The sequence below is a fragment of the Mustela nigripes genome, chromosome 16 (assembly GCF_022355385.1).
Source record: "Mustela nigripes isolate SB6536 chromosome 16, MUSNIG.SB6536, whole genome shotgun sequence".
NCBI classification, from domain to species: Eukaryota; Metazoa; Chordata; class Mammalia; order Carnivora; family Mustelidae; genus Mustela; species Mustela nigripes.
Genome location: NC_081572.1, coordinates 3,772,572 through 3,787,054, shown reverse-complemented (window position 1 = coordinate 3,787,054; position 14,483 = coordinate 3,772,572). Strand labels below are relative to the sequence as shown.

The 14,483-nt window shown below is 46.5% G+C and overlaps 1 protein-coding gene across 1 annotated transcript in view; it reads left to right on the top strand.

Annotated features, from left to right (window-relative positions):
- The first annotated feature begins 762 nt into the window (after nucleotides 1-762).
- Nucleotides 763-14,483, top strand: part of TNRC6C (trinucleotide repeat containing adaptor 6C) — a 145,537-nt gene continuing 131,816 nt past the window's right edge. The window contains exon 1 of the mRNA XM_059379474.1: nucleotides 763-930. The gene's annotated coding sequence lies outside the window, so the exon portion shown is untranslated. The remainder of the gene's footprint in view (nucleotides 931-14,483) is intronic.

The following is a 14,483-nucleotide window of genomic DNA, read 5'->3' as shown; positions in this document are numbered from 1 at the left end:
GACTTGAACGCGCCCAGGCAGGGGGAGCGCGCGCTCCCGCTCGCTCCCCGGCGCGTTCCCCGCGCAGTCTGCGGAACCACAACGCGAGCGGGTATTAAGGGGGAAGGACGGGGCGTGGCCTGGCCAGGGAGAACCAATGGGCCGGGGAGGGGCGCGCGGGGGCGGAGCTCGGGCGCAGAGCGCCGATTGGCTAGTTGGCCCTCCGGTATGCAGATACAGTGGAGTCACGTGGCAGGGGCCGGGACGACTTCCTGTTGGAGGCCAACGCGGGGCGGGGAAGGGGGCGCGAGCGCCCCGTCTGGCTGGAGCGGGGGGAGGGGGGTTCTTGTCAGTTAGAGCAACAAGATGGCCGCGGTGGCAGCTCCGCACCTCAGCGCGACGGCCCCGGGAGCCGCAGCCGCCGCCGCCGGCCCCGCCGCCCCGCAGTCCTGAGCGCCGCCCCGGCCGCCCCCGCTGCCCCTGACAGGGCCGTCCCCGCGCCCGCCGCGCTCCTGCCGCCGCCGCTGCGGGCCCGCCCGAGCCGGAGGCGGAGGGAGCGGAGCCGGCCGAGCGCCGAGCGCCCAGCGTCGCCGCTGCCGCCACCTCGGATCCCGGGCCGCGCCGGAGCCGCCGTCCCGCTTGCGGGCGCGAGGAGGAGGGCGCGTCGCGGCGTCGCCGGGGCCGGACCTGGACCTGCCGGGACGCGCCGCCGCCCACCCGCCCGCGCCGCCGCCCCCGCCGCCGCCCGCGCCGGGACCTGAGCCCGCGGCGCCGGCGCTGAGCGGGCCCCTGCCGCCCGAGCGCCCCGCAGGCCCCGGGGCGGCCGCCCGAGTCGTCGTCGTTGTTGTCGCTGCCGCCGCCAGGCCCGCGCCGCCGGAGCCCCGCCGAGGAGCCGGAGCCGCCGCCGCCGCCGCCGCCGCCGCCGCCGCCGCCGCCGGGGACGGAGCCCAGGTGAGCGCGGGCCGGGCCTCCGAGTCCCCGCCGCTGGCCGAGCTGGAGGCGTCGCCTTTGTTCGGCCGGGCCCGGAGCGCTGGGGGCTGGCGGGTCCGGGCGGGAAGGGATGCGCGGCGCGGGGCGGCGGGAGGAGCCGCGGGCGGCGCGGGGCCGGTGCGTGCGTGCGCGCGGGGAGCGAGGTCCGCGGAGCGCCGAGTGCGGGGGAGCCGGCGGGGTCGCGGCGGGCGCTGCGGTCACACGCCAGATGTGTGTGCTTTCAAGTCGTGCGGCTGTTGGAGCCCGGCGCCCCCGGGACGGTCGCCCCTGGGTTGTGCATTTCCGATGGTGCGCACGAACCCGCAGCGTTGTCGGTGCAGGGCCTCCCGCGTCGTTGTTTGCGGGAAGAGCGAGCCCGGGGCGTGCTTTGGGGGAGGGTGCGGGCGCCCCCGGGTCTTCTGCGGGTCTGGAATCAGGTGGGCTGCCAGCGGGGCTGCAGACTGCGGAGCAATGCGCACGAGGAAAAGGAGCCGCGCCACAGCTGCCCTGCTAGCACATCACGTAACCCGAGCGCCCCAGTGCCACCTCTGCTTGAGCGACGCCTCATCTGCACCTTTACCTTGTGGGTGACATTTAATCAATGGGTTCGTGGCTGTCAGAACGTGCAGGTGCGACTGTAGGGGTTCTGCGCGGCAACCCGGCGGGGCAACCGCTCGCCTGTCGGTTGCACAGAGCTTTGGGGCTCTCCGCGGAGATGCAGGGTCGGTGCCGCCCCGGGCGGGGGAGGAGGAGCTGCAGAGCCCGGCTGCACCTTCGCGTCTTAAGGCGCTCCGCGGTGTCGCGTGATGCTGTAGAAAATGAGTGGAATTGTCTCTTTGCCTCTGTCAGATTAAACCTCCATTTGAGTTGCCTGCTCGTCTGTCTAGGCTTGAACCGCAGATTCTGAGCTCAAAATGGTGCTCTGTGGATGTTCAACTTGAGCGCCTCGAAGGAGTTGCAAGTTGTGGGCATCTGGCTGGTTTAATCCATTGTGTGCCGAGGGTCGGGTTTTCTCCCGGATCGGGTCTTCTCGTCGCTGCGCTGCTGTCGGTCGAGGTGGTCAGATGACGATGATCACTGTGTAGCGATTGCTAGGGGCCTGGCCGGACCTCACCCGCTCAAGGCTTCTTTTATGCAACTTACGTCCTGCGTTTAGAATTGAGTAACTGTGAGGATGAGTGGAGACGCTGGAGATGTGTCTTGAGGGATCTCAGCGGACAGTGGTGGCCACTTTGAAGTGTGGCCGGGTGTTGACAGTTGCATGCTTCGGTTCCAGACTTCCTTCTGTGCTACCAGAAAACGTAGAAGATAAAACTTAGGCTCTGGCCAGATGAACTTGGTTGGCTGAGGGCACCTTGAAGAAATTTGCATTATTCCCACACCACAGAGATGGTGAAGGTCTTTGAACACCTTTCATGTGGCACTCCTAGGATGCTTTGTTGGGGGAAATGATGGTAAATGAGGTTTTAAGAAATGACTAGCCCAGTTTCATTATCCAAGTTAATTTTGTCAGTGTTTATGGGAGATAGTAATGGTCTGAGTAGTTGCCACTTTACTTCCCTATCCTGAAAGTTTGCTCTTTCTACAGAAAGTTTTCAATATTTATATTCTCATAAAAATAGAGGGTCTCAGACTGTTTTTCTTTCACACCTTGGGTCACAAGATATTGATACCCCAGGAAATAGTAACCATAAAAGTATTAAGTTAAATTTGACTTACGGTGACACAGAGTGATTTCTTCAGGATAGCACTTCCTTAAGCAAGAGAATGGATCTGGGATCCTGGATGTTTTATATACATTAAACTCACACACACACACAGACTTGATTTTATTATGAGGATCTAGTTTTATTTTTTGTTTTTTAAAATATTTTATTTATTTGGCAGACAGAGATCACAAGTAGGCAGAGAAAGAGAGCGGGGAAGCAGCCTCCCTGCTGAGCAGAGAGCCCGATGCAGGGCTCGATCCTAGGACCCCGGGATCATGACCTGAGCCGAAGGCAGAAGCTTTAACCCACTGAGCCACCCAGGGACCCCAGAGGATCTAGTTTTAAAAGACTTGATTCTAAGCTTTTCATCTTTCTTGTCTAAAGCAAAGATCTTACTGACAGGTACCTCTGTTTTTCACTCTTAAGCTATTAAATTAGATAAGGTTGACACCGAGGCTGTCATAAGACTTAATCTCACTGTTTCATTTTGGATTCTGGCATTTAAATATTTTAGTAGTAACCTGGGGTACATGTAAATGTTGACTCTGGTTTTCCTTCTTACAGTGTTTATTGTTGTTCTTTTTTTTTTTTTTTTTTTTTTTTAAAGATTTTATTTATTTATTTGACAGAGCGAAATCACAAGTAGATGGAGAGGCAGGCAGAGAGAGAGAGAGAGGGAAGCAGGCTCCCTGCTGAGCAGAGAGCCCGATGCGGGACTCGATCCCAGGACTCTGAGATCATGACCTGAGCCGAAGGCAGCGGCTTAACCCACTGAGCCACCCAGGCGCCCTATTGTTGTTCTTTTTTAAGTGGCGCATGTTTTAACACTTTGACAAAGATTATTTTGTAGCAGGCTTATATTTATACTTAGTTGGCTCAGGAATTTTGGAACACATAGTTGCATTAGAGGGCTGATTATGAGGGAAAGTGGGGTGCACTGTTTCATTGGACCTGCAGGGGTTAAAACAGAAGTAAGTAAGGGCGGGGGATATACTCTAAAATTACGGGACTTCTCACCACCACCACCTTTTTGTTAAACAGCCAGCTTTACTGAGATAAATTTGTGCTTCTCCAAATGCTGTCATCTGGCTCACTTCCAAAACCAAGCTGGGGAGGAGGAGGTCAGGACTGGAGTGGGGCAGCCTTTTTCCTCAGTGAAGAGAGCTTTCAGTTGGAAAGAAATGGAAGATAGAATTCCTACAGTACTGGCTGCAGACGGAGTGTCTGCATGACTGCCCCAACTCCAAGTGAGGGCGAGAAGTGCCTGAGTATAAACTTACTCTTGCGCCGCTCAAAGTGATGCTAATCTTAAATTTTAAAAAAAGCAGGGTGGGGATACTAGTGAAAATTAGTTTATTTTTCCTTTATTTGAGTATATAGAATATCTTTGGCATCATATAACTTTTCTAACAACTGGACATTTTCAGGCTTAGGAGCCATTTTTTTTTTTTAAGATTTTATTTATTTATTTGACAGAGAGAAATCACAAGTAGATGGAGAGGCAGGCAGAAAGAGAGAGAGGGAAGCAGGCTCTCCGCTGAGCAGAGAGCCCGATGTGGGACTCGATCCCAGGACTCTGAGATCATGACCTGAGCTGAAGGCAGAGGCTTAACCCACTGAGCCACCAGGTGCCCGGGAGCCATTTTAAAGACTATGGGTCTTTTGGGCCTTCCCCAGTAAGAGTTAGACCCATGAGATTACATGCAAATGTTGTAGAAGACTCTTAACGCTCAGTCAGGGCTTAGTGTGCAAAGCTATCTGAGATTTTATAAGGAAGAAAATAGATTGTCTACTCTGAGGCTGTTTCCCATATCAGAACAACATATGAGATTATTAAGATTTGGGGATGCAGCAAACAGAGATTAGCTAGAGCCACTGAAGTCCTGGGGGCCCGGGTGGGGAAGCATGAGAAACAGGTGAGGAGGGACAGATTTATAGAAGGTCTTAGAACCAGGAGCCTTTAGCAGAGAGCACCTGGAAGGTCTAAGTAAGAGGGGAAGAGCCAGGCAGCTGTGTGTGTGTGTGTGTGTGTGTGTGTGTGTGTTTTGTTTTTGGTCTCTTTGACGTTGTTATGGCTTCTTACTGGTGATTTTTGAGACAAACGGCTTTTTACTTTTCACACCCAGTTTTATTTTAGAGGGTCTTATGATGTTTTCGATGAGCTGTAAGGCAGTCTTTTGAAGGAGTATTAGTGTTGCAGTCTTTTTGTATGATGAGTAGATTTTATTTGCTTAATTAAGACAGCATCTTAATTTTGCTTGGAGATGCCACAGATTTAAATAGAGAGAACAGAATATCAAATGAGAACTGGCTCCCCCCCCCCGCCAGGTAGATTTTTTACAGATTTTCTTGCTTTAAGCCAGTTAATCACAAATATCTAAATTTTTACAAATTAGCTTTTAAATAATTGTGCAGTCATGAGGAGAGCATTCTTGACTTTGCCAAATAATAATCCAGTAAGCTTTCTTTAAAAATAGATTTTAACGCAGTAAAGATGTTCTCAATTATAAACATTCAGCTTGTATACAACTTTTCAAGAATATAATTACTTACAAATATAAAGATTACTTGTCAGAAATAGCTGTAATCTTGTGTAGAGATTGTATGCGTGATGTTGAAACCAAGCAATGTGTCATCCTTGCCCAGTGAACTTGTTTGAATAGCTTGCTTAAAATAATCCTGTAAGTTTCCTATTGTGTAGAGCGTGCGTTTGAACTGTAAGTTATTTAATGAAAAGTAAAATACGTATTCTTTAATTCTCCAACTGGGATGTGAGGAGGTTTTGTATATTAAAAACATGGTGAAAATTCATACCCTTTGTGCCATTTTTAGAGTTTTACTAAAAATGAATTCTTTTCTTGGCCACAGATGCTTTCAGAGAATGAAGAAGCTGTTGCAGGGCCGGAGAGCTGTTCGTTAGGAACGCATTCTTCCCCCAGAGCCTCCCCCGTAGCCCTCCAGAGGCTGCAGAGCTGGGTGCCGAGCTAGACAATCTGGGCACCCAGCCATAAAACATCAGTGCTGAAGCACAGATAGTTGTTCGCGCCCTCCTGAGCCCTCCTGGCTGCAACCACCGCAGAAAGAATGGCCTTGGGAAAGCAGTGTTCACTGCTGTCTTGAACTCTTAATATTCCGTGTATCTCTTTGGTTTTGTTTTGGTTTGGTTTGGTTTTTTTGTTTGTTTTGTTTTTAAAGATTTTATTTATTTATTTGACAGAGAAGTCACGAGTAGGCAGAGAGGCAGGCAGAGAGAGAGAGAGGGAAGCAGGCTCCCCTCCTAGCAGAGCTCTATCCCAGGACCCAGAGATCATGACCTGAGCCGAAGGCAGAGGCCCAACCCACTGGGCCACACAGGCGCCCCGTCATGTGGCTCTCCGAGTTCAAGATATGCAGTGGGACTTTGGTTTTCTGAGACACAGTAGTGAGTAAGGACGGGCAAGAATATGGGTTCCAGGGCACGTCTCTTCCAGGTCAACGTATTTAAATATTTGCTCGAGGAAGTGGGAGTAGTGACTTGTCTGTTCTGTGGTCTCTCTTTCCTTCTTTGCCTATTTGTCACAACACTCCTCTCTCATTAGAGAGCGGTCTGCCTGGACAGCCGTGGGATCACTGGACCCCTGGGTCACAGCACCCAGGGCCCAAAGAGTCATCTGGAATCTGTCTTCCAGAGAGCCGGCAGGAGGGATTGGTCCATTTGTGGCTTGGTTCCCGCTTTACTTCCTCATCAAAAAATTCTTTGTGCAAAAGTATGAGAATGAAAGAGTGTGCAAATAGATCAGTTTGTTTTCATTATAAGGAGACAGCATTTTTTGTGACCAGCATCTGTTTGTATATAAATCCACAAGATCCCCCGTGATCCTCTAGAATGCAAACACCTGAACGGCTCTTTTTTCTTTTTCTTCTTCTTTTTTTTTCCTCCAAAGACTATTTATTTATTTATTTATTTGACAGGCAGAGATCACAAGCAGGGGGAGAGGCAGTGGGGGAGGGGGAAGCAGACTCCCTGCTGAGCAGAGAGCGGGATGTGGGGCTCAATCCCAGGACCCTGAAATCAGCCACCTAGGTGCCCCAGCTCTTTTCTTTCTTTAAAGACCCTTTCTCGGGTGCCTGGGTGGCTCAGTGGGTTAAGCCGCTGCCTTCTGCTCAGGTCATGATCTCAGGGTCCTGGGATCGAGTCCCGCATCGGGCTCTCTGCTCGGCAGGGAGCCCGCTTCCCTCTCTCTCTGCCTGCCTCTCCGTCTACTTGTGATTTCTCTCTGTCAAATAAATAAATAAAATCTTTAAAAAAAAAAAAAAGGACCCTTTCTGTTTTCTTTCTTTGGAACATTTTAGAAATTAATACTGTATTGTGTCTTCATAATGCCCTTCCTCTGAATGCCCTTCCAGTACCACAGTATCAAGTCAAGTCATTCTCATCAGGGGGACCACCCCTGTCTGTGGTTGAGTCCCTTACTAAGGTGCAGACTGGGTAGAGCCAAGGTGGTTTAGGGGAAGAGTGGTTTGTCCGATTCATTTATGTGTGCGTCTAGCTCATTAAGACTAGCGTCTCTCACAGCTAAAATCAGCTGCTTGAGTTGAGCCTGGCAAGGGTATTGTTTACTTTTTATTCCCAAAGATAATTTCTTTTTAATTACTCTTTTAATAAGTGGGGGAAATCTAAGTCTAAAGTAGCAACAGGGAATCGAAGTTAAGACGTGCAGTTGGGAAATGGCAGCGTTGGGACACTGGGCCGCCTTTCCGTCCACGCATGCGCGGCACGATGTTAACAGAGTTGTTCAGAAGTTACAAGGGGGGCGCAGAGTTACTCCTTGGATTACGTTCTGTTTTCTCACACTGTATATCACGTGGGCAGTGCACAAGGGGAGGGGAAGGGCTGTAGGAAAGGAATTTAATCTTTGTTCTTCAGGAGGCTGATGGTTTCGAGAAGGGTTTTGGGCAGGGGGATGAGGTGGGGGAGGAAGGCGGCTCTGTGGAAGGAAGGACATTGGAGTCTCTGGGACTGTTGGGAATTGGGGAGGGGGATGTGGGGGCGCTGGTTGGAAAGCATGCTCTCAGGTCACCAGAGCTCCACTTAAAAATAATCTCCAAATAGGTACAGCTAATAATTGAGCACTTACTGTGTGATAGTGTATCGAGGACATGAGTATTATCTTATTCCATCTTCATAGCACAACACACCTGAAAAATGGTTGCTTTTATTGTTCCCAATGTACAGACTGGGAAAGGGAGAGCAGAGGACAAAGTAATTTCTACACGATCCACAGCCGGTAGAAGGGAAAGCGGAATTTAGACTCAGTGCACTTCAGAGCCCTCACTCGTGGGTAAATAGCTTGGATTATTTGAATAGCTTTTTAATTAGTAATTAGTCTTTCTTCTGGTCTATATCCTACCAGTCCATCTGCTAATATTAACCGAATGCTTTTTGGGCACTGTGTGAGTGTGTCTAATCCATTCCTCGGCAGCAACCTGTGAGGTAGCTCCGTTACTATATACGTTCTCTAGAGGGGAGGCTAAGCCCCACAGAGGCTGAATAATTCACCCCAAATCAGAGACTTAATAATGCGTTTAGGTGCTGTGGTGCCGACATCGGCATCTTGCACTGCCGTCCCCTTGCACTATCGTCCCCTTGCACTGCCTTCTGAACCCCAAGTCGGGCGCGTCATTAATGCTCTGTGCCACGGAAACTTAATGCCTTCCTGTGCAGTGACCACAGTGAGGACCAACGGCTCGCTGCCCTCCTAGAACTGTCTGACTGGTGAGAGAGGCAGACTCCAAACAAAAAAAAAACAAAACAAAAACTGAAATAGCAATTAAATGTTGTGAAACTTCCTTAAGTTAACAAAAACGTATGGTATATAATTATATAGTCATGTACCGTATCTGCCCTCTTGCTTGAAGACGCGTGTTAACATAATGGATGCTCCCGGAAGTCTAGCAGGAAAAAAATGTTTACCTTTATTAGCCCAATTTTCCCCCAATTTATGTGACTACCACACATTGTTTACACATTATACTGCCTTTTGATTCAGTGGAATCAACTTTGAGAATGCAGAAATAGAGTGCCTGATCATTCAGAAGAGGGAGAGGGCCCACGAGTTGCAGTGGTCAGGCAAGACTTCACTGGAAACAGGACCTGGAAAGTTGATAGAATGTGGCTGGATGGGGGAACGTTTTGGAAAGTGGCTAAAAATAACAGCTAGAACTCTTTTTTTTTTTTTTTTTTTAAGTAGAAACCACACCCAGCACGGAGGCCAATATGGGGCTTGAACTCAAACCCTGAAACCAAGACCTGAGCTAAAATCAAGAGTCAGACGCGTAAGGGACTGAACCACCCAAGCACCCTGGGACTCAGTATTTTTATCAAGCAAGTGAACACTAGGTTTAGCTGTAAGTAGAAGCTTGTGTTGGCCGTGAGGCTAAGGAGCTGTGTGGGTACAACCTCCATTCTTTGGCTGCCAGTCGATGGGCATGACATGAACCAGGTGGCAGATTAGAAACCTCTTTTGAGCAGGTGGTTGAAGGGGAAATTGGAAGTGTGAAGACCATGGTTTTTGTAGTTGTCTCTGTAAGGTGATGCAGGCTTGGACAAGCTTAGTGGTAGAACCCAACTGAAAAGGTGTTACAAAGAATCAGCGACAAAACGAAACAGAAGGATTGGTGTGGGCTGTTGGAAGCAGCGAGTTGTGGACTGGTGTGGGCTGTTGGACGCAGTGAGTTCTAAAAGGTAAGACTCGCAGTGCTTGCCGCTCTTTCTGGAAGTTTTAGAGAGGTTTTAGGTAAATAAAGAACCTAATGTTGAAGTAGTTGGTAAAATCCATGGAGTGCATCCTTTTAGAATGCTGACTGGGGAAAGATGATACATAAGATAGCAGTTGTAGGAGAGTTTGTTGTTTGAGTTCTGGGATAGAGATTTGACTCACAGCGTAAATCCCAGTATGTAATGAGCCACGTAATAATAGGGTTCTGCTGTTAATTACGGTGAATACTCTCGACGAAATCAAATGTTCTTAGTACCATACCCATAAAAATATCTTAACTCAGACTTTATATAACAGTACTAGGTGTGTTGTAAACTATATGGATATGGGATATTGACAGAAAAGAGAGAAAACAAATCTTCAATATTTCTAGGACATGTAAGATCAGATTGTGGCATAACAGATTATAACATAACAGATAAGATTATAACATAAACAGCAGTGTTAGGCTGTGTCGAAGTTACTAGAGCTTTTTGTGTTTTTTAATTTTTTTTTATTTTTAAAGATTTTATTTATTTATTTGACAGACAGAGATCACAAGTAGGCAGAGAGGCAGGCAGAGAGGGGAAGGGAAGCCGACTCCCTGCTGAGCAGAGAGCCCGCTGGGAGGCTCTGGGAGGCTCGATCCCAGGACCCTGGAACCATGACCTGAGCCAAAGGCAGAGGCTTTAACCCACTGCACCACCCAGGTGCCCCGTTACTAGAACTTTTTAAAGGTTACATAAATATAATAGCATCCTTAAACCTAAGTGATCGTAGATTCTTTTCTTTCTTTTTTTTAACAAAGAAAACAAAACCATAAAATGGACCTTTTGTTACTTTTATAGAGGGCGGTGGGGAAGCTTTTTGGGAGGCTAGCTTTAAAGCAGACAAGAATATTATCTATTTACTGTAGTCAAGTGATGAGTAAGAATCTTAGCCACAGTTGCACTTTTGTATATATTACGGTTTTGTGTTTAATTGATGAGCATGAGTCATTCACCCTGTTCATTTTAGACTCAGAACTCCAGCAAAGCTCTTAACAGATTCCTGTTTTGCAAAGAAACCTTCATTATCATCATCATCGTCATCATCATCATCATTTCTTAGATTTTGAGTTACTTGGTAGCAGGGATAATAACATGTCCAAATCCTTTTTTTATCTACAGTATTTTATGGATATTAAGATAACATTTTCAGTTTTGTTTTGAGTCATCTGTTTCTTCAGAGATGTTGTTTCCACAAATGAGAGGAGGGGGAGAGAAGAGGCTGAGGAATGAGTACTTTCCTTCTGCTTTTAATCTTCTTGGGAATAGTGACCCACCGACCATGTTTTCAGCTGGTCAGCCCAGCATGTGGGGTGCGTCTGCAGGTGTGTGGCCGTCTCCACAGGCCTCCACGGCGCTCCCATGTTTTCTGGAGGCATCCAGAGCGGTGGGCTGTTGCCTCTCCCTGAGGCCCTTGGGGTCTGCCAGGAAGTGCCACCAACCAAATTATGAAGAAATAACGTGACGTTTCTTATGGACATTTAAATTTTGGTATGGAAAACAAATTACAAAATAATTCCTGGTTTGCCTTTTACAGATCTGGTAACTATCTTCAGATACTAGCCCACTGGAAGAATGAGTATTTTAACTAATGGAACCATTCTGGCCAACCCAGAATGTTTGGTTAGTATATATTAAACATATCCTTTTATTTTCTATGAGGGAGACTCTAGAAATCAGATTTTATTTTTTTTTTTAAATTTTTTAAATTTTTTAATTTTTTATTTTATTTTTTTAAAAGATTTTATTTATTTATTTGACAGAGAGAGAGATCACAAATAGACAGAGAGACAGACAGAGAGAGAGAGATGAGGAGAAGCAGGCTCCCCGCTGAGCAGAGAGCCCCACGAGGGACTCGATCCCAGGCCCCTGGGATCATGACCTGAGCCGAAGGCAGAGGCTTAACCCACTGAGCCACCCAGGCGCCTCTAGAAATCAGATTTTAAAAGAATGTTGTCAAAATTCTTTTTCTTGAAATCAGTTTGTGTTGATTCCTAATTCCTTTGGCAAAATTATTAGATGTGGTTATTTACTTAGCTTAAATACTTGCCTATTTGTCTTTTTTTTTTTTTTTAAAGATTTTATTTATTTATTTATTTGAAAGAGAGAGAGAGAGTGAGAATGATGGGGAGGCAGGGAGAAGGAGAAGCAGACTCCCCGCTGAGCAGGGAGCCTGATGTGGGGCTGATCCCAGGACCCTGGGATCACGGCATGAACAAAAGGCTGATGCTTAATGACTAAGCTACCCAGGTGCCCCTCAAATAAATAAATAAAATCTTTTTAAAAAATGAGTTTTTCTCTTTAAGTTGTGATTTTCTAACTAAGTCTCAAATTAGTGGGTATCAGTTTCAGGATTCAGCCTTTGAGATCATTCAGAAGTTTTGTTTTGTTTTGTTGTAAGATTTTATTTATTTATTTGACAGAGATCACGAGTAGGCAGAGAGGCAGGTGGGGGTGGGGGAAGCAGACTCCCCCAGAGCAGAGAGCCCAGTGCGGGCTCGATCCCAGGGCTCTGGGATCATGACCTGAGCTGAAGGCAGAGGCTTTAACCCACCGAGCCACCCAGGTGCCCTCAGAAGTTTTTCTTATTTTCTTATTTGTTTTTTTTCCCATAACCTTTCCTCCATTTTTTCATTTTCTTTTCTTTTTTTTTTTTTTTCATTTTATTTTACATTTTTTCTCCTGAAATTGCACTTCAGAAACAATAGTAAGGCGTGGTTTGGGGCAGTAGGTTGAACTGCTTTCTTGCATTTCAGTGCACTGTTGTGTTGCTAAGCCTGTTTGCTCTGAAGATATAAATTCATGGCTGGAGGAAGGATTCTAAATTTCACAATAGCTATAATTTTTTTAATACATATAATTTCATTTTTTATGAATTTATTTATTTTATAGAAGGAGAGTGTGCACTTGCATGCACACAGGTTGGGGAGAGGCAGAGGGAGAGAACCTTCAAGCAGTCTCCCCACTGAGTGGGGAGCCCGACATGGGGCTCAATCCCATGACCATGAGATCTCAACCTGTGCCAAAAGCAAGAGTCGGACCTTCAACTGACTGAGCCAACCAGGTGCCCCAATAGCTATAGTTTTTTGAGTGCTTATCATGTGCCAAATATAGAAAGTGTAATATAATTTCATTTATTCTCATTAGTAGATAAGAAACCAAGGTATGAGAGAGGTTAGGTCTACCTGATTAACAGTGGCCATGCTCCTGACTGTTCCATTATTCCGTTTCATTCAGACAGACAGATTTTCATTATTTTTAAAGATCTAAGAGTTCTTTGGGGCCCCAAATGTGAAGTGTGACATTTGATTTACTTTAATAAAACAATTTTATTAAGCATCACATAAATAACCTGTGTCTCTTGGGTTCATAGCCTCAAATAGTATCATTTTGGGAGCTAAAAGCATTTTTTTTTTAAGATTTTATTTATTTATTTGACACAGAGAGATCACAAGTAGGCAGAGAGGCAGGCAGAGAGAGGGGAGGAAGCAGGCTACCCGCGGAGCAGAGAACCCGATGCGGGACTCGATCCCAGGACCCTGAGATCATGACCTGAGCCGAAGGCAGCGGCTTAACCCACTGAGCCACCCAGGCGCCCTGGAGCTAAAAGCATATTAAGAGAAAACTAATGTTGATGTGTTTATAAGAATCATTTATATTTGAAAAACCTGATGGTGAGTTTCTTTTCTCTCTGATTTCTAACTTTGGCATCTAGAATGCAGTGAGGCAAGGAGCGTGTATGTAAGACAAAGATCGCATGGACTTTTTTTTTTTTTTTTTTGCCACAGCAGCAGGTTTTTCTTGAAGCATTATTTGAAAATTAATGTTACTGGAAATTTTAAGCCTATTTAAAGGGATTCTAGTTTTGATCCAAATTATTCAAAGTGGGAAGACATTTCTGTAAAACTCTGTGTCACCTTGAAACTGGAATGCTTTAGTTAATTGGGTAAGCTGGAGGTAAGCTGCCTTTGATACAGAAGAGCCGCGCGTACAGATGGGCGATAACTTTCTTCAGTCTAATTCACCCATTTCTTATTCAATCTCAAATCTCAGTTGGAAAGCAGTTTCCCTCGCTTGACCCATTTTTCATCAGCATCTTATCTTTCTTCAACAAAAAAAAGTTTAAAGGAATGGAGTGTAACCCTTGCAGACTTACCTGGTAAGAAGAGTTAAAGATTACTTGCTTTGGAATATGCATATTATCTTTTTGTTTTGTCATGTGGCTGTGTGGTTGGAGGGATAACAATTGTGCTGATTTTTTTTTTTTAAACTTCTGAATGGTTTACTTACCAGATAGTTGGAAAGGATTATTGGTTTGAGAAAAAGCCTTAAATCAATACAGCTTTTATTGCATCTTTAAAATCTCACAAATAAGTCTGAAAAGTCATCTGGCATCTTGCTGTTTCTGTAGCGGGACAATTTAGGTCTTATTCATCAGCCTGCGGAACTGTTCCTTTTTCAGAAAAGTAGATAACATCCAAAATTTTTCTGATATCCTTTTTTTTAACTGTTGTGGCTTGCTGAATCAAAGCAGCAGAGTTTGATACAAGTTCAGTGTCATTTCCTTCAAGAATTATTTCATCTTTCAGGGCACCTGGGTAGCTCAGTTGGTTAAGTGTCCCAACTCTTGATTTCAGCGCAGATCATGATCTCAGGGTCATGGAGTCGAACCCCGTGCCAGACTCTGTGCTTAGTGGGGGAGTCTGCTCGAGATTCTCCCTCTTCCTTTGTCCCTCCACACAATGCGCTCTCTCTCTAAAAATAAGCAAATAAATCTTAAAAAAAAATTAACTCATCTTTCTGGGATTGAGATACTGAACACACAATACTTTCCTGAATCCTACAGTTACATTTTTCACCCAAGAAATTTTGGATTTTGAGACGTCTGGGTGGCTCAGTTGGTTAAGCGACTGCCTTCAACAACTCAGGTCCCGAGTCTACATTGGTCCTCCTGTTGGGCGAGAAGCCTGCTTCTCCCTCTGCCTCTGCCTGCCACTCCCTGCTTGTGCTCTCTTTCTCTCTGACAAACAAATAAATAAAAC